Genomic DNA, 26296 nt, shown 5'->3' with positions numbered 1-26296 from the left:
TTTCATGGCCAGATCACCTACCCTAGAAGTGTTAAGGCCAGTATAGATAGAGAAGGACTATAGGACTAACTATACAACAGAAGTCCTGCTTGTATCATTGTATCTCTTAGAAGGTACTTTCACCAATAACTGATCAATGGGAGTAACAATGGTTTGTAAACAATTACAAGTGTTTTTCTTCTTTTCCGACTGCAAAGAATACAAGCATTTGGGTAAACAAATAGGGTATCTCAGGGTTTGTGAAATGTTTTTGGATCGAGATTTTTTGCTTAGCTGCCATTTATTTAAAATTTTAAAAACTTTGCAGCCACCATCTATTAAGAAGTTCCAACGTTCATGTCTTTTTCCACTGGGGGTCTCATCTGCTGCCTCTTTTAAGACTTCGGCTACTCCAATCAACATCCCAGGCTTCCTCCGGCCCCATAGACACGTCACCGGCAAACCGGGAAGTCGATGATATCGTCCCTTTCAGCCTGGATGGCGAGCAGGCTACCGACGTGAAACAAAGGATAACGTCGTGGAACAAGAGCATTTGAGAAGGTCGGTCGGGCCGAGCGGCTTCAATGCAGGCAGTAAGGAAAGTAACACATCTCTTTCACTCCTTATCAGCTTTTTCCATCTTCGGTTCACAGCGAGCAGATCGCTGCAAAGTGATGATTCATAAGGGGCGGGGCCACGATCCGTTTCTCCTTCTTGAGGAATGACTCATCAGTGACCGCGGAAGCTTACTCCAAAGGCGCATTATCTCTTGACTATTTATAGCCTCCGAAAAGGCTGAAGAATGACGTCAGGCAAACGGTAGGCGGGCAGCGACCGGGTTTCGGCCTCGCCCTACGGTTGGTCTGGCTGCCCCCCTTGGGATGTCTTTTGAGCGTGGAGCCATCAAATGTACGGTGCAAGAATCCGGATAACCGTTAGGTGGCAGAAAATGGATCCCGAATCGGCGGAGTGTATAAGTGGTGGTCTGGATTTTTGGTGCTCTGAACGACAGGTTGGGACAGAGATGACTTAACAACACTGTGCCGTTTTCTAGCATAGGCTGCTCACCTAAGGGTAGTTGTGGGTCATGTTTCTCAAACTTGGCAACTGAGCAGAACTGAGTGGGGGATTCTGGGAGTTTGCAGTCCACACCTCTTAAAGTTGCCAAGTTTGAGAAACAGTGTTCTAGGGTCCCATGATATATCATACCCAAGGATCCGTGCAGAGACTTACAGTTGTTTCCTTTTCAGTGTAAATTATAATGTTTGAATACAGGTAGTCCTCGACTTACAACAGTTCATTTAGTGACCATTGAAAGTTACAGTGGCACTGAAAAAAGTGACTTATGACCATTTTTCACAGTTACGACCTTTCCAGCATCCCCATGATCATGTGGTCAAGATTCAGATCCTTGGCAACTGGTTCATATGGTGAATGGTTATGATCATTGCTGTGTCCCGAGATCATGTGATCACCTTTTGCAAACTTTTGACAAGCAAAGTCAATGGGGAAGCCAGGTTCACTTAACAACCAAGTTATTAATTTATTAACTGCAGTGATTCACTTAACAATTGTGGCAAGAAAGATTGTAAAATGGAGCAAAACTCACTTAATACTCATTTAACAACAGAAATTTTGGGCACAACTGTGGTTATAAGTTGAGGTCTACCTGTAAAAGTTTTTGCCCTCCTGCTGATCATAGATGGAGTGGTTAAGAGAGGAGGATGTATTCAAAGGTCTTCTACAATTCTGGGTGTAGTAATCCTTGAGTGCTGCAGTTTTATTTTGTAACAGTTCTGAAGTAATGAAGCTACTGTGAAGGGTCATGGTGCAATGGAATTACCTGGCAATCTAACAAACTATTTAAATTTCTAGAAGCCTTGTGAAATGAAGCTACTGTTTACCTTAGTGTGAGGTTATACAATGAATTTGGCTACTGCAATTTTTTTATCAAGGCGATGGTTGTAAATTATAACCTTTAATTTTATGAATAGATTTTAGTATGAATTGATACTTTTAATTGGTGATAGTTCAGTCACAAGCATCATCTGATTCCCTTTTGTTCAATCTCAAAGGGAAAGCTTGTGTTTATATTATGAAAAGGTGGTTCAGTTCCAAAGGGAAAGTACCGGTATGTTGTTGGAATTATGAAAAGGAGTAATAAATACTAGCCCAAAAATAATAACAGCATAGAATAAGTAGAAAAGGAAAATTAATCAATAATGAACTTTCAGGCTGAATAGCCATGGTTTTGGATGTCCTGGTGGCATTTTCAGGGCAGAGTGAGCTGCTTTGCAGTGTACTTCACTGGCAATTGACTGGGTTCTTGTATTTATATCTGGCAAGATGCTCTGGTTGGCCCATATAACGGGATTTCAAAAAAGCTGGTTTCTCATCTATATAGATTTCTGATGTGTTCTACTCTGAAGAACTTCCCCAGAAAATGGTTCCTGATTTGCCTCTCCTTGAATGAGGCTACTGATTGGTTCTTTATATAAATGGAGTATTTACATAAATAACTTTTGAATTTTGCTGTTGGAGAAGACTTCTGGGAATACCATGGACTGATTAAAAAAAACCCAAACAAATGGATCGACCCAGAAGTCTTACTGGGCACAAATGACCAGATTCTACTTATCCTACTTTAGACCCATTATGCAGAGACCTAGCTCTCTGGAAAAGCTCTAATGCTGGGAAGGAAAGAAAAGAGGATGACCACTAGGAAGATGGATAGATACAGGTACAATAGCGATGAGTGCGCTGTTGGAAATGCTGAAGGATCAAAAGAGGGACAGGTTCATATGGAGAAAGTCTATCTGTGCTGGTGCTAAAAATTGACAATAACTTGGTGGCATGTAATCAATCAATCTAGACTTATGACAGATCTATTTTGGAGCAATTCAAGAGAACCTGTTCCTCCTTAGCCAGTTTTTGAGCCAAATTACTACTCATTCTTTGCCTTGTGATTAGCTGAGGGCTGTTTAGTCTTGATGTGGCACAAGGCTAGGATCCATGTTTAATTGATTTCCAAACTCTCCTCCTTCTTATTGAAGCTATTGGAATGTTTATGGATCTTGATAATATCCCAGTGTAGTGGTGCTTAATAGTTTTGTGGTTCCAGTACATACTTCTACAAAACTGCAGGGGATGTGGTAAACCCCTGATGATCTGCCATTCTTGAGTGATCAGATGATATGTTAAATCTTTGTTGGCTTGTAGAATGCTTTTAAGTTATATCTGCCTTATTTCTGTAATAATTTTCCAATATGATGTATAACTTTCTCAATATAGGAGAGAAAAGCTTTTCCTATTTGGAAAATAGGATGTACAGTGTATTTATTGCTGTTAGATTTACTGCTCACCTGAACTTACTAGCATTAGCTTATAGAGCATTATCAAGGTGTCTGAAGTCATCTGATAATCTTGTAGTGTCATAGATGCATCTGGAACAGTCACTCGGAGTTTTCATAATGCTTCACTTCTGGGAGGATGATGGAACTTTTATATAGATAATGACTCATGTGTGTTGACTTTCAGTATACTGTATGTCTTAGTTACAGGTTGTCTTTGACTTACAATCACACAATTGAGACTGGAATTTCTGTTGCTGACTGTTAGGTGAGTTGTGCCCAATTTTACAACTTTTACAACTTTTTCCTGACCTAGAATCAGTTTTCTTGGACTCCTGTGACAGTATCCAATCTGAGGGCAGTTTGCCAAGTTCAAATAGAAGGGCCTAGAAGTACACTACAAAGTAGCTCATTCTGCCTCTGAAGATGCTACAACTGTCAGTGAAACATCAGGACACCAGAAAACTAGACCATGGTTATTTAGCATGAAAATTCATCACTGCTTGTTTGACATCAGCTGTAAAAGCCTACACAAGTATAAAAGGAAAATTACTTTATGCTGTTGTCATTCAAAATGTTTCTTCATACTGTTCTGTTTTTTCAAATTGTTTTTGTTTTCACATGTCCATATAGCTGTTAAAACATTAGCTTTTGGTTTTTAAAGCTTCCCTTCTTTTAAAGTTCATGTTCATTAGCGCCATTCAACCACAGTTGTCTTAGTCTTACCTTTGTATCAGTTTATGATAGAAGATGTTGAAACCACAGGAACCTTGCGGGGGAGTGACTATGCAATATTGGAATTCAGCATTATGTAAGCACAAGCAATAGAACACAGTCAAACCAGAGTCTTTGACTTTAAGAGAGCTAATTTCAATAAACTTAGAGAGAGCTTGGGAAGGATTCAATGGATGAGAATCCTCAAAGGTAAAACAACTGAAAAAGCTTGGGAAATTTTGAAAAGTGAGATTATAAAAGCCCAGTCTAGCACAATACCAACGAAAAAGAAAAATAACATCTCTCAAAAGAAACCAGCATGGCTGCATAAAGAACTCTCTGATAAATTGAAAGACAAAAAGTGGAAAGAGGGGAACATAATTAAGGCAGAATATCAACAAATAGCCCAAGCCTGCAAAGATAAAGTGAGGAAAGCTAATGCTGAAAATGAAGTAAGGCTTGCAACAAAAGTCAAAAATAAGAAAAAAAGCTTCTTTCAACATGTAAAAAACAAGAAAAAAGTTAAGGAAATGATTGGTCCACTAGTGGGAGAAACTGGCAAGAAGCTGACAAGCAACAGGAAGAAAGCACAACTATTTAACTCTTTTTTTGCATCCGTATTTACACAAAGGGAAAAAACAGTCCAACCTATCAAAAACAGTACTGTAACAGATTAGAAACACGTTAAGATAGGCAAGAAAATGGTAAGTGAGCACCTGTCCAGCCTAGATGAATTTAAATCACCAGGACCAGATGGACTACACCCCAAGATTCTGAAGGAACTGGCAGATGTGATCTCAGAACTACTGAACTATATCTTTCAAAGATCCTGGAGCACTGGGGAACTACCAGAGGACTGGAAAAGAGCTGATGTAGTTCCCATCTTCAAAAAAGGAAAAAAATGGATCCAGGAAACTACTGATCTATCAGCCTGACCTCAATACCTGGGAAGATCTTGGAAAAGAAAATCAAGCAATGAATCAGCAAACACCTAGAGGCAAACAAAGTAATTACCAAAAGCCAACATGGGTTTGTCAAGAACAGATCATGCCAGACAAATCTTATTGCAGTCTTTGACCAAGTGACAAAATTAGTGGACCAGAGGAATGTTGTGGATATAATTTACTTGGACTTCAGTAAGGCATTTGATAAAGTAGACCACAACCTACTACTTGATAAGATAGAAAAATGTGGGTTAGACAACATCACCACCAGATGGATTCGTAGCTGGCTGACCGGCCATACTCAGCATGTGGTCCTCAATGGAACTGCATCTACATGGAGGAAGTATGTAGTGGGGTGCCCCAAGGACCAGAAGAATGCTGTGGATATAATTTACTTGGACTTCAGTAAGGCATTTAATAAAGTAGACCACAACCTACTACTTGATAAGATAGAAAAATTGGGTTAGACAGCATCAAGCCTATTTATTTTTCATAAATTTAAACTATTAAGCACACAATAAACTTTCTTTTCTTGCAATCATACATATCTCCATGACTTTCTGAAGAATAAAATCTTTTTGAGGCACATCCTTTGCCTGAGAAAAACTGCAGTGAACATCTCAAATGTTTCTTATTGACATTTCTCATATTCTTTTGATTAGAATTTTGCCAAATATTTTGGAGGTATTTTTTATAAATTGTATTCCCACCACCCTCACTTTTGCTATGTTTTTCTTTTTGTAGATAAATAATTATGGCATGCTTCCAATCATCAAGCACAGATGTAGTCCCAACTATACATGTTAAAAAAGTCACATAACCACTCAGTAAGCAATCCCTCCATATTTTAATATTTCTCTAACCATTATCTACATCTGCAGCCTGCCTATTTTTTAACATTCATAGCAATTTCTTACATAACTTTAATTTTTTAGCATTTGTTTCAACTCAAATGCTACTTCAATTGAGTTCAACTTAAAGTATCATTGTATTGATAAAATTCTCTAAAACAGGGGTGTCAAACTCAATTTCATTGAGGGCCGTATCAGCATTGTGGTTGCCCTTGGGGGGGCGGGAGTGTGTGGCCAGGGTGGGTGTGGCCTACTGGGTGGGCATGGATGGAGTAGGTGTGGCCTACTGGGTGGGCGTGGCCAGCTCTACATCGTTCGCGTCAATGGTGCCTGTGGGGGCCTGGGCAGGAGTGGGACAGACCTGAGGGTCTCTGGCAGAAGGGGGTGGGACGAGGGCAAGTGCCAAGGCATGGTCCACTGGAGGAGCCAATGTTCCTCTCAGGCCATGGGGGGGGCTGGATGGTGGTGTGGGCTGCCCGGAGCCCTGGGCAGCAGAGGTCAAATGTCCAGCCTGGCCCTCGAGCACCCATGGCACCAAGCCCAACCCCACTTCGCCAAGGGGGCACCCAGCTGCACTTACCTCCTCCTCAAGGCTGCTGCTGCTGTGCTTGCTCTCCTTAGTCAGGTTGCTCATGATGGATACAAGGGCAAAGTCAGAGGGAGGCCTATTCCCTCTCCATGGGAGGAGACTCGGCTTTGTATCCAAAGCTTCCTTACCAATAGGATGGGAGACCCCCAGGATAGGCCAGGAGGAGGGGGCAAGGGGATGGTGAAAGGGCAGCAGGGCAGGATTAAGGCAAGACTTCCCTCAGACCCTCCCTCTCCTTTCCTTCTTTCCTTCATTCCTTCCTAAGTACAGAGTGGTGGGAAAATATTTGAGATGAGGGAGAGAGAAAAACAGGCAAGAAATGCAGCTGGGGAGGTTTCACCCTTCGTGAGGAATGAAGAAATGCACCATCACCTAGAAGTGGCCAGCACATCGCCCTCACCTACTTCACATATCTGGCTTGGTGGGCTCTGGGGGAGAGGATGCCATGAGCAGCATGAGAGTCAACGTTACCTGCGCAATACCGCCCAGCCTCCAGCCTGCCCGATTTCATCAGGCAGCAAGGCGCTGTCCTCATAGTGCCGAGAGGCTGAGCCAGGCAGCGCAAATCCAAAAAGAAGCACAACGCCACCTAGCCCCCAGCCTGCTCAGTCTCGGCAGGCAGTGGGGCGCTGTCCTCACAGTGCTGAGAGGTTGAGCCGGACGGTGCGAAGCTCGTCAGCTTTGCACCTTGCTGCCTGCTGAAACTGGGCAGGCTGGGGGGTAGATTGCACTTCTCAGCAGATTTGCACCACCCAGCTCAGCTCTTGGCGGCGTGAGGAGAGTGCCCCGCTGCCTGTAGAAACCCCTCCCCCAGAGCCCATCAAGCCAGATATGTGAAGTAGGTGAGGGCCATTTGCTGGCCACTTCCAAGCAATGGTGCATTTCTTCATTCCTCACAAAAGATGACACCTCCCCAGCATGCACCCAGGGGGCGGAGCCGATACGGCAGGGGCTGGTTCCTCGCTGTTTCCAGACGGCCTTGTGGAGCTAAGACTGAATGTGTTTCAGCATAGATGGCCACCACAAAATTGTACATTGGCTCCCTCCCTTCCGGCCGGTCTGGGCCAGGGCCAAGGCAGTGGGGGCCATTCCCTCACTGTTTCCAGGATGGCTTCGTGGGCCACATGAAACCACATTGTGGGCCACATCCGGCCTCCAAGCCTTGTGTTTGACATGTCTGCTCTAAAATATTCCTTTTTACTTTAGAATTGTCTCAATTAATTTCATTACTTTTATTTTTAATTCCATTCACTGATGGAAACTCCTAATGTAGACCTCTTTACCCACTTCCAAACATTTATTTAATTTTTATCAAAATCACTACATTGTTTTTACTTCCAGTTATTTATTCCTTCAACTTTCTAACCACACTAATTGCTACTCTGTCTTTTTCTATCCATTATACTTTATTTCATCCTCATTTTTTTCATATAGTTCTTGATTTTGCTATTATACAAAGCATCCTTTCTCATCCTTTTCAAAAGTTCAATCCATTAATATTATTGTATCTTCCACACTATATTTATGTCTATTGACTACTTATTCCTCTCGAATTTTAACTGGTCTACATGCAGGATTTTTTTTTCTTTTGCAGCCATTCTATTATCACTCTAGTTTGTTTTACTTTTTCTCTCCTATTCATTTTTTTTTCCAAAATTTACTCTTGAAATAACCGAAATGCTTTTTTCCACATTCTAAACCTCTAATTCTCTCAATTTGTCATATTAACAGTCAATTCACTAGTTCTTTGAGTTAATTCCTTTGCCATGTATACATGTGAAGAGAAGTATATACCGTATATGCCGGCGTATAAGGCGACTTCCGCAAACGCTAAAATCGGTGCCAAAGACGGGGGTCGTCTTATACGCCGGGTCGTCTTATGCACCGGAAATACTGGTAGTTTCCGGCGTATAAGACGACGTTCTAGGAATGCGGCTCGGCGACAAAGATGGGGTTCGTCTTATACGCCGGGTCGCCTTGTATGCCGGCATATACGGTAGTCTCACAATTTTATTATACACACACAGACAGTATATAGACTCACAATTTTATTATACACACACAGAGAGAGAGAGAGACATATCCACCATGGTTTATGGTTTGGAATATTGTGCTAGCGTAACCATTTGTATTCATTCAATCAATCATTGTTTTCACTGCTGGGGGTGTTTTAATCTTTGTACACTCTACAGAGTCATTGCTTTGACATGGGTAGCTGTATAAATTGCTGAAATAAATCAATATTTTAAATCAATCATATCATATCAAATCAATATTTTAAATCAATCATATCATAGCTTAGCATGTTGTGTGACTGTAACTACTATTTCTTTATATCACCATGGAATAAGCTTTTTTCTACATTTCTAAGACTGGACAACTTCTTTTTAATATAATTGTGCTTTTCCTGTTCCTGGTTATATAAATAGAATAAACAGTTGGAGTACCCGTGATTTTTCTAAATTTAGTTTTATTTCTCAATTTGATAGCAAAAACGGAACTGAGCAAAAGCAGTCTCTGGGTCTTTTCACGTGACCTACTCATTTCTTAATTTCCAAAATCTGGAGGCTGGATTTCTACATGCTCAGCTATCAGAAGTTAAAGTTGAATATTAATTTAGAACTTGCAAATGAGTTCTTTTCCACTCCAAATAATCTGTGAGTGTACAGAAACTACCTTAGCTCCATAGGTAGGAAAAGATGCATTTCAGCCCAAGAATCATTGCTGAAAGGAAGCTGGTAGTGTAATATTAGAAAGAGTAATATGGGACATTAGGAGAGTCTGCATGGTCACAAATGATCAATTCCCAGCAACTGTATCATATTAGAGTTTATATCCGACATAACAATGGAAGATAATTGGAACTTGGAGAGGAGGGTCAATTTTGGATGTCTTCATAATTTTTCAGGCATGTATTTTATTATGAAATACAGACTGATGTCATATATGAGGGCAAGAGAGAGAACATAGCCAAATTGTAACATTAAATGAATTATGGAATAGATGGCTTAACAATTTTTCAGAATCTTGTAGTAGTAAATTTAAGCTAAAATTATTTTCATCAAGGTTGCAAAATCTCTCAGCCTGCTGGAGATGAAGCTCAAAGCAGGAACACCCTGTAAACCTTATGGAGAAGAATGTAGTATCACAATCAGAATTTGACACCAGTCTATGAGTCAGCCATTTTCTCTAGAATTCCTCAATGAAGGAAGCTAAAAGCACTAGAAATTGCTCAGTGGTATCATACTACATCTATAACAAATTTTACTTACTACTTGTTCCCCTGTACTGCAGAAGAAAATCAGCTGCTTTTAAAACTTCAGTTATAGTTTTTTATAATAATGGTAATAAAGAAAGCTGATGTGAGTGAATAAGCTTTTTTACATATGAAAAACTGTACCTATGTTTACTCTGAATAAAGAAAAACTTTTTCCTTGTCTTTTTTCAGAATTATAGGTGTATGCACAGAGAGTCAATAGACTTCTTAATGCTATTACCAGTATAAATGTCAAAAGTGATTGGCATATACACTTACATGACTGACAAGATTTTTTCCTTGACTACTAGCTTTACTAGAGCTTAGATTGGAAAGATCTGTTTCCTTCAAACCTGTCAGTAAGAAAAGGATAATAGTAAGGAACCCTATCATTTTGAGAATACAGAATGGAGTTTGCACTAGCTGAAAGAGAATGTAGCCTATTAAGAAGAAGGAGTAATTATACAGTGAAAGATGACAATTAAAGCAAGGTAATGTTACCTAATAATCAATAAAGTAGTTGATGATGTTTAGGTGGGCACTATGGCAGAAAAGACCTTCCTCTTACCTATCAGATGACATTTCTTAATCAACGAGATCTATAACAAGCCCTTTCTGCCAGATCTCTATGCCTACCCTCTTGCCAAGTAGATGTAACCTGGCAAAACAGAGTCCCTCAAATAACCCCGCCCTATTATAGATTATTACTAGAACCTTGGATTGAATCTGGAAGCAGACTGGCAACTAATGTAGCCTGTGGAGCAGAGGTGCATTGTCTGCTGAACATAATTGGTCGCACTGCTTCATTTTACATCAAGTGAAAATTCTGGATGCTTTTCAAAGGCAGCCTAATGCAGAAGACATTACATGTATATATCAAACAGGTTGAGATAATATAACACTTTAAATGCTTGTATCTTGCATTGGCTTCCAACCATGCAGAGCCACTAGCTCAGTGTCATTTTGGTATTACATGCTATACGTTGCTCAGAGTCAATGAATACAAAATAGGCAAATAAATTTCATAAATAAATACATGGCTTCTTTGGCGAAGATGCAGCTGAGGTGGGAGAAAACACTATGGATTAGATGAGTAATCCTCTGTAGAGACTTTTAGGAGCTACTGATGGCAGCAAGAAGGGAGCAGAGCAGCAAACTTTATTTTTGTGAATTTCCCTCTTGTAATAATTATAGAACTATTACAAAGATGTCTTAAAACTGAAGTTAATTTAATATTGTATTAACTGTGTTGCTTCAGTTAAACTGACAAAAAACACAATTATTCATTTTTGCCATCATTACTCTTATTTCCAACCAACTTTAAAAAAAAACACTCCAAAAAGCTTCCAGCATCTTAATGATGGTAGAAACAATGTTTTCTACACTTAGAACTTTCCCTCAAATCATGACCACAAATCCATGTGACCCATATGATAAGAGAGATGCTTAGATCATCTAATTGCCTGCCTGTTGAGCATGACTGTTGACTACTCAAGTTCCTGCTTTTTGTAGTTAGAGAAACACAAAGAACTCTATGTGACATAGTGAAAAAGAGCAATGACTCAGCATTTGTCCAAAAATGGCACTCAATTATTTCTGTGTTGTTTCCTTTTAATACTGTGATCAGTAATCAAAGCTATAATAAAGAACTTATGAACATCCAAATTGGATTATTTATAAGGACTTACTAAAAATAGTTAGCTAAAACATTTTATTTATGGTAAAAAGGCACATGTGAATGTTTTTGCCTTTTTCTCTGCTTTGTCTCTTTGTAAGTACGTAAGCTAAGTAAATATGAAGCAAATTCCTTAGAACTGTGATTTGCAAACTGTGAAGAAGTTGCTTGAGGAGTTATTGGTAATTGCTACAGAAGGTGTTTTCCCCAAATTTTCCCCTAGAATAATTTTGTCTGCAGCTTGATTAGAGAACATAGGGAAGATTACCTGAGCCACGTGGTCTTCTATGTATTGTTCTAGAGAAGCTAGAATCTAAGAAGATACTTCTTAAATTGATCACTAACTTGCCTCTTCAACAGTTCCTTTTGTTAACTAGTATTAGAAAAGGCTCTGGTAAATTAATTTTGTTATGGCCTGGTTCACTCATTATTATAAACCATTATACTTAACAGTGGCTGTTAAATATGTCATATTTACCTGAGCTTACAAACTCAGAGCCGAGTTTACACAATATATTAAATCATACCGTACCATACCATACCCCAGGATTATGTGTGATCTCAGTATTTTAATATCTGTTAGAAGCCTGGTTGAACCCTGGGTAGCTGGGATGCACAATAGAGTTGCTCTCAAGCAGTCTTTCCAAATGTATTTGTCCATGATGGTTACTTGCGTTACTGAGAAGCTTTGGGAGATGAAGTGCCTACAAGTAAACCTGGATAAATGCTGGAGGGAAACAAGGAGTGAAAATGATCAGAGATGAACCAACACAGGTGAAGGCCCAAATTCACATCTCTACCCTGATAGTGCACTTCTTTCTAACCATTTCTTCATATTACTGCTTCCTTGGAAAGCCAGTTGTACAGTAAACTGTACTAAAGAGTGAGTCAGTCTTTTGGGCTCTTGCATCCTGGGAGATCATACTCTTGTGAGCAGTTTGCTAAGCAGTTTGAGAACAAAATTGCTCATTCCCAATCTTAAACTAGATGCTATGTTTCATGCAATGGTAGCTAAAGACTTGAAAAATCATTTGTATACCCTCTTTAAAAAAAACATTTCTTGACCCAGGCACCTTAGATAACTTTTGGCTAATTTCAATATACCATTTTTAGTTGAAGGGTGCCAGTCCCACTTGGACTAATCAATCTCCAAAGATATGACCTCTTTTGTAATTTCTATTGTAAGCAAATTCTCTTCCAATCAGGTTTGCTATAGCTTAACCTAATTTCTCCAATTTGTGCATGGGTCATGCAAGTGCACTGAATTTCAAATGTTATTTTGTTATATTGTTGATTTTGGTCTATCCTGTGTAATAATTTTATTGTTTACTTGTATTATGCTTAGACAGAAACTTATTCCAAATAAAAATAGTACTAGTAATAATTACTCTACTACTCCCAGTCATAAGTATTCTGTCTTTCCTAATATAGTCTTCCCTAACTTTGCATCCTTCAGTTATGTTGATTTACCACTGCCATCATCTCCAGCCAAGAGTCATAAGAGCCACACAGTTAGGGTAACAGGATTTGTTAGATTTCAAATCTTATCAGGCCCAAGCACCAAGATCCATTGGTTAAAAATGCAGGAGCAATAGACAGTTTACAAATAACAGGTCAAAAATTCTCTAGCAATAAAAGTAGCTTGGTTTGAATAAGTGTTTTTTTTCTATTTTTCCAAGTGAACATGACTTTTGGTCACTTACATGGCTATATCCACATGTAGGAAAGTAAATTATTCCTGCATTTTCACCTCTTAATTTACACTATACACTTGACCTTCCTAGCTAATCCTAATTCCAAATACTAGCAGGCCTTACCTTGCTTAATGTTCAAGACTAGCCAAGGTTGGGTAACTGCTGCTACTAGCTGGGCTAATTATTCTAATTATAAATGTCCCCATTATAGTACTGAAGAAAACACAGTTAGGATCAATTCCAGCATCATAATCATTGTTCTCTCCCTCTTGCAAATAGGGATAAATGGTTCAAAGTTGATCACAACTATTTGAGGAAAATGAATAATAAAATCATAGAGATGGAAGGGACCATAGAGGATGTAGTCCATAGCCAACTATCTGCAAAGAAAATGTTTTATGTTCTAATTATGGTTGTTTCCTGATTGAAAGGGTGGTCTTTCACTCAAACACCATCTTGTTTGATGGGACAAGAATGGTTGTGATGGGAATGAAATGGCTCAGAAAGCTAGGCTAATGATTTTATCTGGCTGTTTCTCAGCACTAAGAAAATAAGAGCCAGTTGAGGGCCAGTTTTGTCTAGTGAATAAGGCACTAGCCTAGAAACCAGGAACCATGAGTTCTAGTCCTGCCTTAGCCAAAAAAGCTGACTGGGTGACTATGCCAGTCAGTCACTTTTAGCTCAACTCACCTCACAGGGGTGTTGTGGGGAAAATAAGAAGTGAAAGTATTGCATGTATTGGCTGCCTTGTGTTATTTATAAATATAATAAAGACAAGATAAAAACATATTTTAAAAAGACAGCAAACAAACAAAAAGTAAATAAGGTGAAAGGTGAACCCTTTAGTGTGGTGACAGTACAAATTCTAACAAAGATTTAAAAAGCAGGCAAAGAGAAAGGAGAACCAATGCTCTTCTGTGCAAGACAGCATTGGGAAAGAGAAATGAGATGAATGGGTAGAAGCCAAGAAGAGGAGTAATAGGGCAGAGAGAGCAGCAGAGTTCAGAGTGCAAGGATTGGGGAAAACTCAGGAAGTGGTTCTTTGGGGACTCTGTCTATGGAGATTCTCAATCATCCAGGTCATGGTTGTCCCAAAGGTGCTTTTTTTAAAAAGGCAACAGAATTTTGTTTTTCCTTGAAGACATTTTGCTTCTCATCCAAAAAGCTTATTCAGTTCTGACTCTTGTTCTTTTGGGGCTGTATCAAACCCTAGGCCAACTGCAAGTTGTCCACTGAAGATTTAGAAAAAGGTATCCTGATTCTGATATTCTGATTTGTGCATTAGGTGCAAAGAGAACAAATTCCAGTATTCTCAACTGGGGATTGTGTTTCTAACTAGAAATCACTGGGTATTAGGGAAGTCTACCTTTTAAGTGGTATCAGTCTGCTGCACAGAACTGGATTCAAAAGCTGAAGTTATTCTGCTGTTGCATTTTGTTTTGGGGTCTTTTTTTTTTTTTTTTTACAGTACCATTGGAGGAAATTCTTGCACAAGCAGTTTAGGCACAAAATTATGCGTACACATACATTTTCTTAGAGTGCATTGCATACATCAATCCCACGCCCAAAGATAAAAGATGTGATGTCTGCAAAAGTTGCTGACCTCATTCTCCTTAGAATGCTGTGCAGTGCTTTCATCACATGAAAAGTAAAATTTACACCAAGGATATTTCACTAATAAGCACAAGGTATGCCTGATTACTTATGAAACACCTCTATTTCCTAATGACCTTGTGATGCTGTTCCTACCTAGATATATGGCAAAATATCTGATGTTTCAGACAAGACAGAGAAATATTTCAGAAATGTAGATTGGTAATGTGATCCTGTCTTCAGGACTCATTTATACACTAGCAGCCCAGAAACAGGATTTAACACCTTCCAAGAATTTGCTATAGAAAGAAGAGAAGGCACATCAGGCATAACATGCTGCATTTTATTGTGCATATTGCTGCAAGTGAAATCTTGCTTGTTTAGTCTGTGAGATAGAGATGTGGAAAGTGAAAATTGGTTTCACATTATTCTGTCCTCCTAATAGAACCAGTTCTTCTATCTCATAATACTTGTATGCAGAGTTGCTGGTGTATTAATAAATGATGAAAATGAAATAAGTTTCAGTGATAGCTTTTTCAATGTCTTTCTGTTGTAGATCTCTACAAGGAAGAATTTAGCCACATGACATCAAGTATGAAATGATGACAACGAATGCTGAAGAGCATCAAAACATAATTTCATGAACTTGGATTCTGTATGAGGCAGAAATTTTGCTTTTTTGTCATGGATAGGTAAAAAGCACTGCCTGTAATTTTTTCATTTTCAAACTCTAAATGGTTTGGGTTAGATAATTTAAAAAGGTGTCTTAATAACTACCCAGAGCAGCCGGGTGGCATATAAATAATAATTTCATTTAACTTAAGAAACTGTTTTAGATGTTATGTTTATTTTAATTAATTCTATAATTTATGTATTATTATTATCGTTATCATCATTATTATTATTCCAATGCAGATCCTAAGATCATCTTCCAAAGTACTTTTCTGTGGACCACCTAGAGACAAATGACATTTTTCAGTGGTGGTACCACATTTACAAAAACATTTCTTTTATATACACATACACACATGCACACACATAAAAATTAAAACAATAGAAACTAATATAAGCTTTAAAAAACAGATAAAAAGAAAAATAGAAACTGCAAAAAAGAAACAATGGAATAGGAAAAAATAAGAATATAATAAAAACAAGAAATATACAAAGAAATGGCTTCCCCTTCCATCACAAATATAAACAATTTTAGTAAATTATCACCTTCTCTTAAAATACAGTGGACTTTTCTTCCCATATCCCATTTCTTATTTCTAAACAAATTGATAAAACCTCATTATTTCAGTCTTGGTGTCAGCAAAATCCATTAAGAGTTAACAGAATTAATGGCATCTCTAATTTAATCTTGCTCAAATAAATCAACTTTATATTCCTTGCGTTTATTTTTAACAATCTTAATCTTTAGTCCTTCCAAATAATGTCCTAGAACTTAATTTCTTTTCATTTTTTCTTTGTCCTTTTCCCTAAAATTCTTCAAAGCTTTAACAAGCCTCTTTTCTAAATCTGATATAGAAAAATTATTCAGGTCATTCTCTTGGTTTATTTGCATATCCTTTTTAATTATTAACACATCAGTAAGTTTTTTTGGGGGGGTATGTCCATTGTGACATTTTTTTCCATGTCATTCTTTTAGCCTGACATTTTAAAATCCACTTACAAGGTCTCAATCTTATCAGGTAAAACCAGTTCCTCTTCCATAACTTCTTTTAAACATGGCCCATCTATAGAGGCAGACACTTTTAAAATTAACTTTTGAGGCAATTGTTCAAAATATCCTTCAATATGTCCAGCATTGAAAAATTTGGCTTCTTTTTGCATTTATAAATTGAATTTGAATTTTCTCTTTTAATTGTAATCTTTAATTTCTTCTAGCTCCCTCTAGTGTCCAATTTTTAAATTCTTATTACATTTTTAAGAATTAAAAACAAATTATTTTGCCATTGAAAGGATTTTTTATAATTATTTCCAAAATCGTCTTTCAAATTTATCTGGGACCTTAATGCATTTGTAATTTTCAAAAATTAAAGTTTTAATCACCCTTTTGCTGTTTATTAAAAAAAAAAGTTAAGCTCTTAATCTTACCTTATCTTTTGATAAGGATTGAAAGAAAGTAATTTGGTGCTGTAAAACCTATTGATCCAGAGGTTCCTAACAGCCAAAAAGGAATTAACAAGCAATTTCCAAAAGACATTAGAAAAGAAGTATGCAAATCCAGTGTCCTTTCAAATGTGCTGGCTAAAGTTTGAGCAAGATAGTTATTACCTCATATCCTAAAGCTCTAAACCAACCAGAAAGTGCTGTCTTTTTAATATATTATTATATTATATTATATTATATTATATTATATTATTACTTAAAAGTTTTATATATCTGACCATCTAATAACAAACTCTGGTGGCTCCCAATCAAAATGTTGTCTTGTTTATTCCTCATGAGAAATAATTGCATGGCTTCTGGGCAATCTCAAGTCCTCTCCTGGGCTGGGTTTATCAAAGAGGCAATTTATTCACCAGCTGTTCATTCCACTGCTGTTTTTGGCACTGCTGAATTTACTCTTCCTTCCCCAGAAGTGAAACATTTCTTCAAGGATGTTCCACTGATATATAAGTAGTTTTTTCATTGTTGTTGTTGTTGGCAAGGGAAGACTTTTTATTTTTCCAGCATTTCAGGATTTTATGCTTATTGACCCTTGCAAGTTTTTTTTCTGTTTTTTTCCTGTCAGTTTTGCTTCATATGCTTGTTTTACTTTTAATTCATATTGTAATTTATGGTTTTTAATGTTGGCTCAACCCAATTTGGTGTAGTGGTTTAATGCATCAGACTAGAAACTGGCAGGCCTTGAGGTGTAGTTCTGTTTGTACATGTAGCCAACTGGATGACTTTGGGCCACTCATTCTTTCTCAGCCCTAAGAAGACAATAATGGCAAGCCACTTCCGAAAATCTTGCCAGTAAACCGCAGGAACTTGTCCCTCTAGTCACTAAGAATCAATCTTGAATCAGTGGATGATAACTAGCTTGATGAATTGCCCAGGGAAATTTGCTAATTGTAAGATTGTGTAATAAATGTATAAACAAAAAAGTATAATAAAATTAGGTTTCTGACCAATGTGTTCTTCAGAAGTAGCACTAATAACGCCAAAGCTAGGAATTCAACATGCTTACACATCATGTTGGACTTCTCCTTTCTAAAAGGGGATGCTTTGCATTCTGAAAGTTTATTTATTTTTATTTATTTTCAGTGTTTATATGCTGCCCAATCCCAAAGGACTCAGGGCGGCGTACAAAGTTAAAACAATGATAAAACAATAAAATAAAGCAGTCATACCGCGAGTCCGATCATATCCCGGCCCCCCGGGGACATCAGCCCCAGGCCTGCCGGAACAGGAGGGTTTTAACAGCCTTCTTAAAGGCCGGCAGGGTGGGAGTTGTTCGAACCACGGGGGGAAGTTGATTCCACCAGGTCGGAGCCACCAGAGAAAAGGCCCTTCCCTGAGGGCCCGCCAGCCGACACTGTCTGGCCGACGGGACCCGAAGGAGGCCCACTCTATGGGACCTCACCGGTCTCTGGGAACTATGTGGCAGAATGCGGTCCTGTAAGTAACCTGGCCCTATGCCATGAAGGGCTTTAAAGGTGATAACCAACACCTTGAATTGCGTCCGGAGACCCACAGGAAGCCAGTGCAGCTCGCGGAGGATAGGTGACACGTGGGCGTACCTTGGCGCGCCCACAGTCTCTCTCGCAGCTGCGTTCTGAACCAACTGCAGCCTCCGAACGCTCTTCAAGGGTAGCCCCATGTAGAGCGCGTTACAGTAATCCAGTCTTGAGGTGACAAGGGCATGAGTGACTGTGAGTAAAGCCTCCCGGTCCAAATAAGGCCGCAATTGGTGCACTAGGCGAACCTGTGCAAAGTTCCAGTTTCATTTTCTTGAATCTCAAGTTAAAAGATCTATTACCAAGGGATAGGAAGCAATACTGCGAGAAATTCTGGGCAGTAATTGCCAGACAAGGCCTTCTTTCACCTCAGAGAATTATAGTGTCTTCATAGCTTTACCCAGCCATTATTCAGATGATATACAGTAAGGCCTGACTTTGTTATTGTTATTTTAACAAAGTGGTTGGGTGATTCCAGAAGATGCCATACGTTTTAGTGGAGAAGTGATAAAAATGGATAAGGAAATAATTTTACTGCAATATAAGACAAATTTTCTTATTCTTACCTACCTTGGTCCTACATATCTTGGTTCACACACATTGGAAAAATAATACCATGCAGGGACAATCTTCATCAGCTATTTTCTATCATCAAGTTAATGCTGATGCCACTGCTATTACTGAAGAGATATTAATGCATCTGACTAGTTGACTTACAGTTTTCTGAACCCTGAACTCAGAAAATTAAGATTATCTTTCCCTTTCCTTCTCAGTATACTCATCAAACCAAGCATAGAAAGCCCTTGCATGTTAAATTCAGTTTTTAATCAAGGATGGAGAACCAGTGGTTCTCCCAATATTGTGATCTCCCAATATTGTGAACTACAATTCCCAGCAGCCACATCATCATCATTGAGCAATAATGCTCAAAATTCAGTAATAGCTGCAGGCCCATCCATCTGTCTATAACAGTGTTTCTCAACCTTGACAATTTTAAGGCATGTGGACTTCAACTCCCAGAATTCCACAGCCAGCATTGCTGGCTATGGAATTCTGGGCGTTGAAGTCCATATGCCTTAAAATTGTCAAGGTTGAGAAACACTGGTCTATAAAATGACTGCTTGAAAAGCATGTATCGGAAAGCAATACAGCTGCATTACAATACAGCTATCCAGGTTCCTTTACTTCATTATACAGAATCAGTAACAGATTCATAAAGGAATTAACTGGAAAGTGTAATTTTAAGAACCCCCTTATTTATGTGAGCCCAGCCTTTCCGTAAAAGAGTTAATATGCTGTAAGCAAGGATGACAGTATTTCATCTTGGTACTGCAAGTCATCTGTTTAATTGGAAATGATTTCAGTTTATTTCTGCAATGTCCTCACCAAACAAGTAGCACATGACTGTTTTGTAAGCTCTTGTACCTGAGGGAAATTTGATAAGGCTCTCAAGATCTGTATTGTAAGCAGATGGAGCATTCTGGTCCAATAGGAGAAGCCTCTGCAGTGACATCATCCACAAGAGTAAGGATGGAATGATTACTGCTGGCTTGTCAGACCACACTGGTAATGAAAGATTCATGAGGAGATGATGTTTTATGGGCTGGTATCTAATACTGCTGCCAAGTCACAAGTGTGATGTGAACTAATCGATACAATTCATCCTCCTGGAAGAAGCTAATAGAGTGTGTTGATAAAAGATAAAATGTTTTAACATCTCAGATATAGAATCAAGCATTCTTCCACCCTCAGCTTTCAAGAAATTGTGCTATTTGGAGTATAACTGAATAGGAATATTAAAAGTAGCTGCATCTGATCCCAGGAGGTCTTGTGTGATTTATTTCTCAATTAGTATGTAGCAGATTAAGGGCCTTATGCAAGGAAAATCATCCTTGTGAAACATTACTATAAAGTGCTGCGATCTATTGTTGCCAATCTGCATTTTACAATTCATCAGCAGAACCATATTGTCAGCCCTATAAGGTGGGCAAGACTAAGCAACAATCACTGTGTAAACCTAAAACAACCTTCCAAGAATTTGTGAGATTAGAAATGCTAAATGGATAAATTTTAGGCCAAATGAATCCATGACCAAGCACTATTCCATGATCATATTGTTATATCTCCTCTTTCATCCATCTGATAGAAAATTCTAGAGTCAGTGGTATATGGATTTTCCTTCCTTTAGAGGTTTTGAGGACATGCTTTTTCCCCCCAGTATTTGATTTATATACATACATGCTAATAGGACACAGAGGAAGCAAAGAAGATGTATATTCCCACCAGGTACCGTATAATTCCCATGCAGAGACATTTGCACAGCAATTTTTGGTTGAATAGCTTTCTTTGTTGGAAAAGATATTTAATCCAAGTTCAAATAAAAAACCACTACCACAAGGAGGCCCAGAGTCCTTGAAGCTGCCCATTACCAACTGAGTATGTGTATACATCCAGTCATCTGATCATTCATAAACAATCTTCCTGACCCAGAAAACTATCCTATTTATTCTGACTTCATGAAAATAAAGACCTGGAATCTCACTATTCAGATGATATTAACTCAAAACATTCCCTGGTCTTCTTATAGTCCAAAATAACTTTATTGTTTATGGCTAGTTCTGTCTGAAAGCATTCAGTTTATAGCATAGGTAGATGTAATCAAATAGATGACATGAAAATCCTGTCAATTTGTAGCAGAAATTAAATGGGATCATCCAATGATGTGTGATGTTTACATGGTTTTAGAAGACATCCTGAGAATCCTCCCTTTCCAGGATTCATAGGATATTTGACAGACAAATCACAGCTTTTGTATAAGTTGTGATTTGTCTGACATACAAAACAATTGTTAGATAAGATAGATAAGATAAACCTTAACCTTTATTGTCATTTTCCATTCTTGGCTACCTGCTAGAGGATTCTTGAGTTTATAAAGCTTTGGCATAGATTGGTCACAGGGCATACTACACATGAGAGAATCTTTGCTAGGCAGGATAGATTAAAAGGTCTGAATGACATGCAGTCTAGTAGACAATGGAGCCAGAATGCTGTTCCTGTAACAATTGTTCCTTAGATTCACTAGCAACAGGGTATCTTGATTGCTTTTCTTTGAAAAAGAGAGGGATGATCTTCTCTGCATTTATTTTTGCAGTCATTCCACTTCTTCAAAGGCACCAAGCCCGCTGGGTGACTTTTAGCCAGTCATTCTCTCTCAGCCCTAGAAAGGAGACAAGGGCAAACCATTTCCAAAAAACCTTGCCAAGAAAACTGCATGCATTAGTGAAGACATTTACCAGGAGTCAAAAATGAACTCAAGGGTACATACACACAAGCACACACAAATGCCCCACATGGCAAAACTTGTTCCCTGATACTGAGCAATAACAGCTTTTACTGGAAAACAGGAGGGAAAGGGTGAATCCCTTCCTACATCATTCTGGGGATCTTTGTTGCTGCAGCCACTGTTTGGTTCTGTTTCTCTGATCTGGCAGTGAAACTTCATTAAATTAAAAGAGTTTTGTTTTTAGCAATCTGAGAAAGCCTGAAGGTAATCACTATGTTTCTGATTTCTGGAGAAATGAAGCTTGTATATAAATAGCCCTGATAAAATGCAGAGCATGTTGGTTAGTCTTGTTATTTTACATTTGCTATTTGTAACATGAATGCAGGCATTAATAAGTAAAAGACACTCTCATTGTTGCATGGAGTTTGAAAGCAGAATTTTTAGTTCTGGTAATAGGAGCTTGTAATTGCTTAAGCAATGACACAGAGCTTGTTCATCACTCTCCCTGCTCATCAGTCTCATTTTTGCTTACAATTTCTTGTAAAGCTTTACGACTATAAAGTTGCCTTAGCTGTACATGTGACAGAGTGACTGAAGTGCACTCTGAGATCATTCCATTTCTACTGGAGAGAGGAACCTGTTTTGATTACAAAATCTTCAATTTCTGGAGAAAGAGGGGCTCACTTTTCTACAGAATTGGTGGCTGCTGAACTCTAAGTGCTGGACGTGCTACAGCAGAGAGGAAGGAGAAACACGATTAGTAGGAGAGTGATGCAACACCAAGTTTCTCTCTTGGACAAAGTCCTGTCAGGTGATGGTCAAGCAAGACACCTTTTCTTAGAATCTCCCGAGTTATGCCATTGACAGGGGAAGTCCCTGTATGGCTCGGTGTCTAAGCCATGGTTCTGTCTTTATTTGTTTGTTTTCAGAGAGTTCCACCATGCCGCTAACAATGCACAAGTGCACTTTTCTTCCATTAACATATTTCTTAGAAAGCTAATGTGTAATAATCCCTGATGCAATTGTCTTTTACAGTAATCTACTGACAATATGGCTTCAGCCCCCAACATTTCTAGTTACAGACTCCAAATGCTGTGAAAAACTCTGCTCCGGAGACCCTGACACTTAGAGTCTATTCATGAATGAGCTTCTGCCTAGATTGTGGGAGTTGCACATCAAGTGTAGCATAATGATACATCATTTGCTTAATGTTAATATGTGTGTATGTATTGTTGTTGTTGTTGTTAATTGCGAAGTCGTGTCCGACCCGTCGCGACCCCATGGACAACATTCCTCCAGGTCTTCCTGTCCTCTACCGTCTTCTGGAGTCCATTTAAATTCACACCTACTGCTTCAGTGACTCCATCCAGCCATCTCATTCTCTGTCGTCCCCTTCTTCTATTGCCCTCAATCTTTCCCAGCATTAGGCTCTTCTCCAGTGAATCCTTCCTTCTCATTAGGTGGCCAAAGTACTTGAGTTTCAACTTCAGGATCTGGCCTTCTAAAGAGCAGTCGGGGTTGATCTCTTCTAGGACTGACCGGTTTGAACGCCTTGCAGTCCAAGGGACTCGCAGGAGTCTTCTCCAGCACCATAGTTCAAAGGCCTCAATTCTTTTGCGCTCAGCCTTTCTTATGGTCCAACTTTCACAGCCATACATTGCAACTGGGAAAACCATGGCCTGGACTATACGCACTTTTGTTGGCAGGGTGATGTCTCTGCTTTTTAGAATGCTGTCTAGATTTGCCATAGCTTTCCTCCCCAGGAGCAAGCGTCTTTTAATTTCTTGGCTGCAGTCCCCATCTGAGGTGATCTTGGAGCCCAGGAAAATAAAATCTGTCACTACCTCCATTTCTTCCCCATCTATTTGCCAGGAATTGAGAGGGCCGGATGCCATGATTTTGGTTTTCTTAATGTTGAGTTTCAAGCCAACTTTTGCACTCTCCTTCTGTATGTATAGTTGTGGTCATTATCGTTTGTTGTAAACATGACTGAAACCAGGGATCAGCAGTCTTTTGGGGGTAGTAGCACATCTGGATTGGGTAGAATAGATGTCATTGTGGGAAGGTTTAAGCACAAAATACCCATTCATCAGAAGACACTTTGGACAGATTGTTCTGAGCCATCTCCCTAAAGACCAGGATGCCCCCTAGCAGTAGAGCTTCCCTTACCTATATTCTGGGGAGGAGAGCTCACTGAAGAGGCATTAGGCTGTAGCTATACATTTCGTATCTTTTAAAGAGTCTCCATTTGAGAAAAAAAAGTGGATTCTTAAAAGAAACAACAGTAGGACAAATATCCTGGCTTGAACAGCATTCCCCACTTGGTGCCATTAAGATATATTTGATTATAACTCCTGGAATTCCCAATCACCATGGTCATTGGATGGGAAATGCTGGTATTAACAATGTCTATTTCCACACAGTCCAAGATATTTAGTGCCATAGGGATGCAGTGACACAGCTCCTAAGAGAGATTTCAAAGGGAATGTGCAAAATTTGAGAAAACCAACTGGCTAATAGCCATGAAAGTGTTCTTCTATTTTATTTCTGGATCAAAAGCATCATGCCTCTACATTCCTGTTGTTGGGAAACCTAAATGGGTAGGTTGAGCTTTATCCCTTACTTCATTGGAAAATGCCTTCTGTTTTTAAGGACTGTGTATCACTTTGAGAGTAAAAGAGTGACAGCTGAGAAGGCCTTGAAGTGTTGTCCATTACTAGCCAAACCATGGATTGAACTTGCATACAGGTATTTGCTTTCAGTCTTTTTCAATGTTTATCTATTTTTTTTCCTACATTGGCATCTATTGGAAAAAATGAGCATCTTCAAACGTTACAGACGTTTTATCTTTTTCTCTAGCAAGAAGCCATTCTATCCATATAGGAGAGTTAATATAGGCATCTAGTTGACCACTGGAGAAAATAGGATGCTAGAGTTCTTTGGTTTTAAGTTTCTTGTGGTTCAACAGATGATTTAGTATACATATTATGTTACTTCATCTTTTAGTCTTCAACAGAGCCCCCAGAGTGGTTTTGAATATTAAAAGCATACAATTATGATAATTAAAAACAAAGAACAGAATAGGAAAAATTAGAGTAGCAGTCAATAATTTAAATTATCTTTAATCTAAAGATTAATCTACAAGAGGGGATCAGGATCAATAACAAAACAAATGAATAACATTTTCAGAGACGACAGTATGTGTGGAAAAACAGCGTAGAAATGCAGAGTAACTACTGTGTTATTCAAAACTAGATGGGCTCAGTACTGTCATATATCTCAGGCTCAGTGTAAGACAGCTTTGTATATTAACATGATGTATGTCTACCTACGGCCTTTCCTTGTCCCTTTAGATTGTACTGTGAAACTTGCATAAAACTAAGGAACTTACAAGATGTGTCATAAACGGGTAAATGTCAACCTTTCCTTCTGCAATCTTTGTCCTTCCTTTAGCCCCTGCTTACTCACACTTGCCTCTTGTTCCTCTTCCTTGTCTTTTGCTTCATTAAAAAAAATGATTGGAGGGCAGAAGTTATTCTAAAATATATTTCAAAGCCCCAAAGGTAACAATGATCTTGCAGAATTATAACATTACAGGAGCGGGTAAATACTATTATCCTGAATTTATAATGCATATAGCTGTCCAGCTTGTCTGTCATAGTGTCCTTTAATTTTTAAAGGTTCCTAAGCCACCTTTCTTCAACCTGGTCTCCATTGCATATTAGACTCCAACATCATCTGCACAGGATCTTGGAATGCCACTTTTGGACCATGAGAAGCAACTGCTTAAAAAACGGAAATGAGTTGGGCTGATCCTGTATGAACCATCTTATTGCATTTCCCTCTGGAAGTCTCTGTTAAAAACTTCTGTGTCTCTGCTATTAAAGAAGTGCAACTTTTTCAAGCCAGAAAAGACTGAACTATTAATATGATATTGCCTATGTACTTAATAATATTTTCCATCATATTAAATGATTCATTTCTTCATTTCTTTTGGGAGCAGCATTCAAAGCATGGTTCTGAATGTTTAGGAGACAAAATCCTTACCAGGTTCATTCAGTCAATTTGACCAGTTACCTCAGTGTGCAGCTACTTTTTGTGGCACTTAAAAGCACAGCAGTTTGTAAAGACTGAAAGCAAAAACTTGTCTACTGAATATCAAGAGAATAGTTCACTGAGCAGCTTTGGATGGAGGAAGTGGTAAGATACTCAAGAGTCAGAAGACAAATCTTAAAGAAAAGAGGTTGTGTACAAATATGGCCAAACCAGATGATTCCCACAGATAGTATATCTTTCTGTACAGTTCAAGTGTTTACTAACTGAAGAGTAGCCAGGAAACAATGCACATTATGCCTTCTAAATGACATGATTAATGACATGTCTTCTGATTAATGACATATCTTTAAGGTGGCCTTTAAATAAGTTTAACAGTCATTCACCTTGTGCAGGAAGTCCTAAAAACCAAGGTGAGATTTTGATTGAGAAATGGCCCTGTAGGAAAATGACTCTAATTTTCAGCCTTTTATTTCCACAGTTAACCTATTGGTGAGGAAAATGTTTTAATTAGTAGTGATAGGAGCTGAATATCTTAAAGCAGCCTGTTTCTCTAAGGTATGGAAATCTCTAAAGTGACACTTGGGTGGCAACTATGAGACTTCAAGCTAAGTTGCTTTTATTGTAAATTATTGGACATCACTTTT

The 26296-nt window shown here is 38.6% G+C and overlaps 1 long non-coding RNA gene across 3 annotated transcripts; it reads left to right on the top strand.

Annotated features, from left to right (window-relative positions):
• The first annotated feature begins 336 nt into the window (after positions 1–336).
• LOC120315385 lies at positions 337–25583 on the top strand. Of its 3 annotated transcripts, none has more exons than XR_005558672.1 (4): positions 337–572; positions 15202–15337; positions 24249–24344; positions 25277–25583. It is a non-coding gene; the product is annotated as an uncharacterized LOC120315385 (long non-coding RNA). The 3 variants fall into 3 exon arrangements; XR_005558671.1 differs by having other exon boundaries at positions 337–798; XR_005558670.1 differs by having other exon boundaries at positions 340–991.
• The last annotated feature ends 713 nt before the right edge of the window (positions 25584–26296 follow it).

The sequence above is a fragment of the Crotalus tigris genome, unplaced genomic scaffold, assembly GCF_016545835.1.
Source record: "Crotalus tigris isolate CLP2741 ecotype Arizona unplaced genomic scaffold, ASM1654583v1 scf7180000019097.2288821080:1192077, whole genome shotgun sequence".
Lineage (NCBI taxonomy): Eukaryota > Metazoa > Chordata > Lepidosauria > Squamata > Viperidae > Crotalus > Crotalus tigris.
The sequence above is the reverse complement of the archived record's forward strand: the minus strand, read 5'-3'. Positions and strand labels throughout refer to the sequence as shown.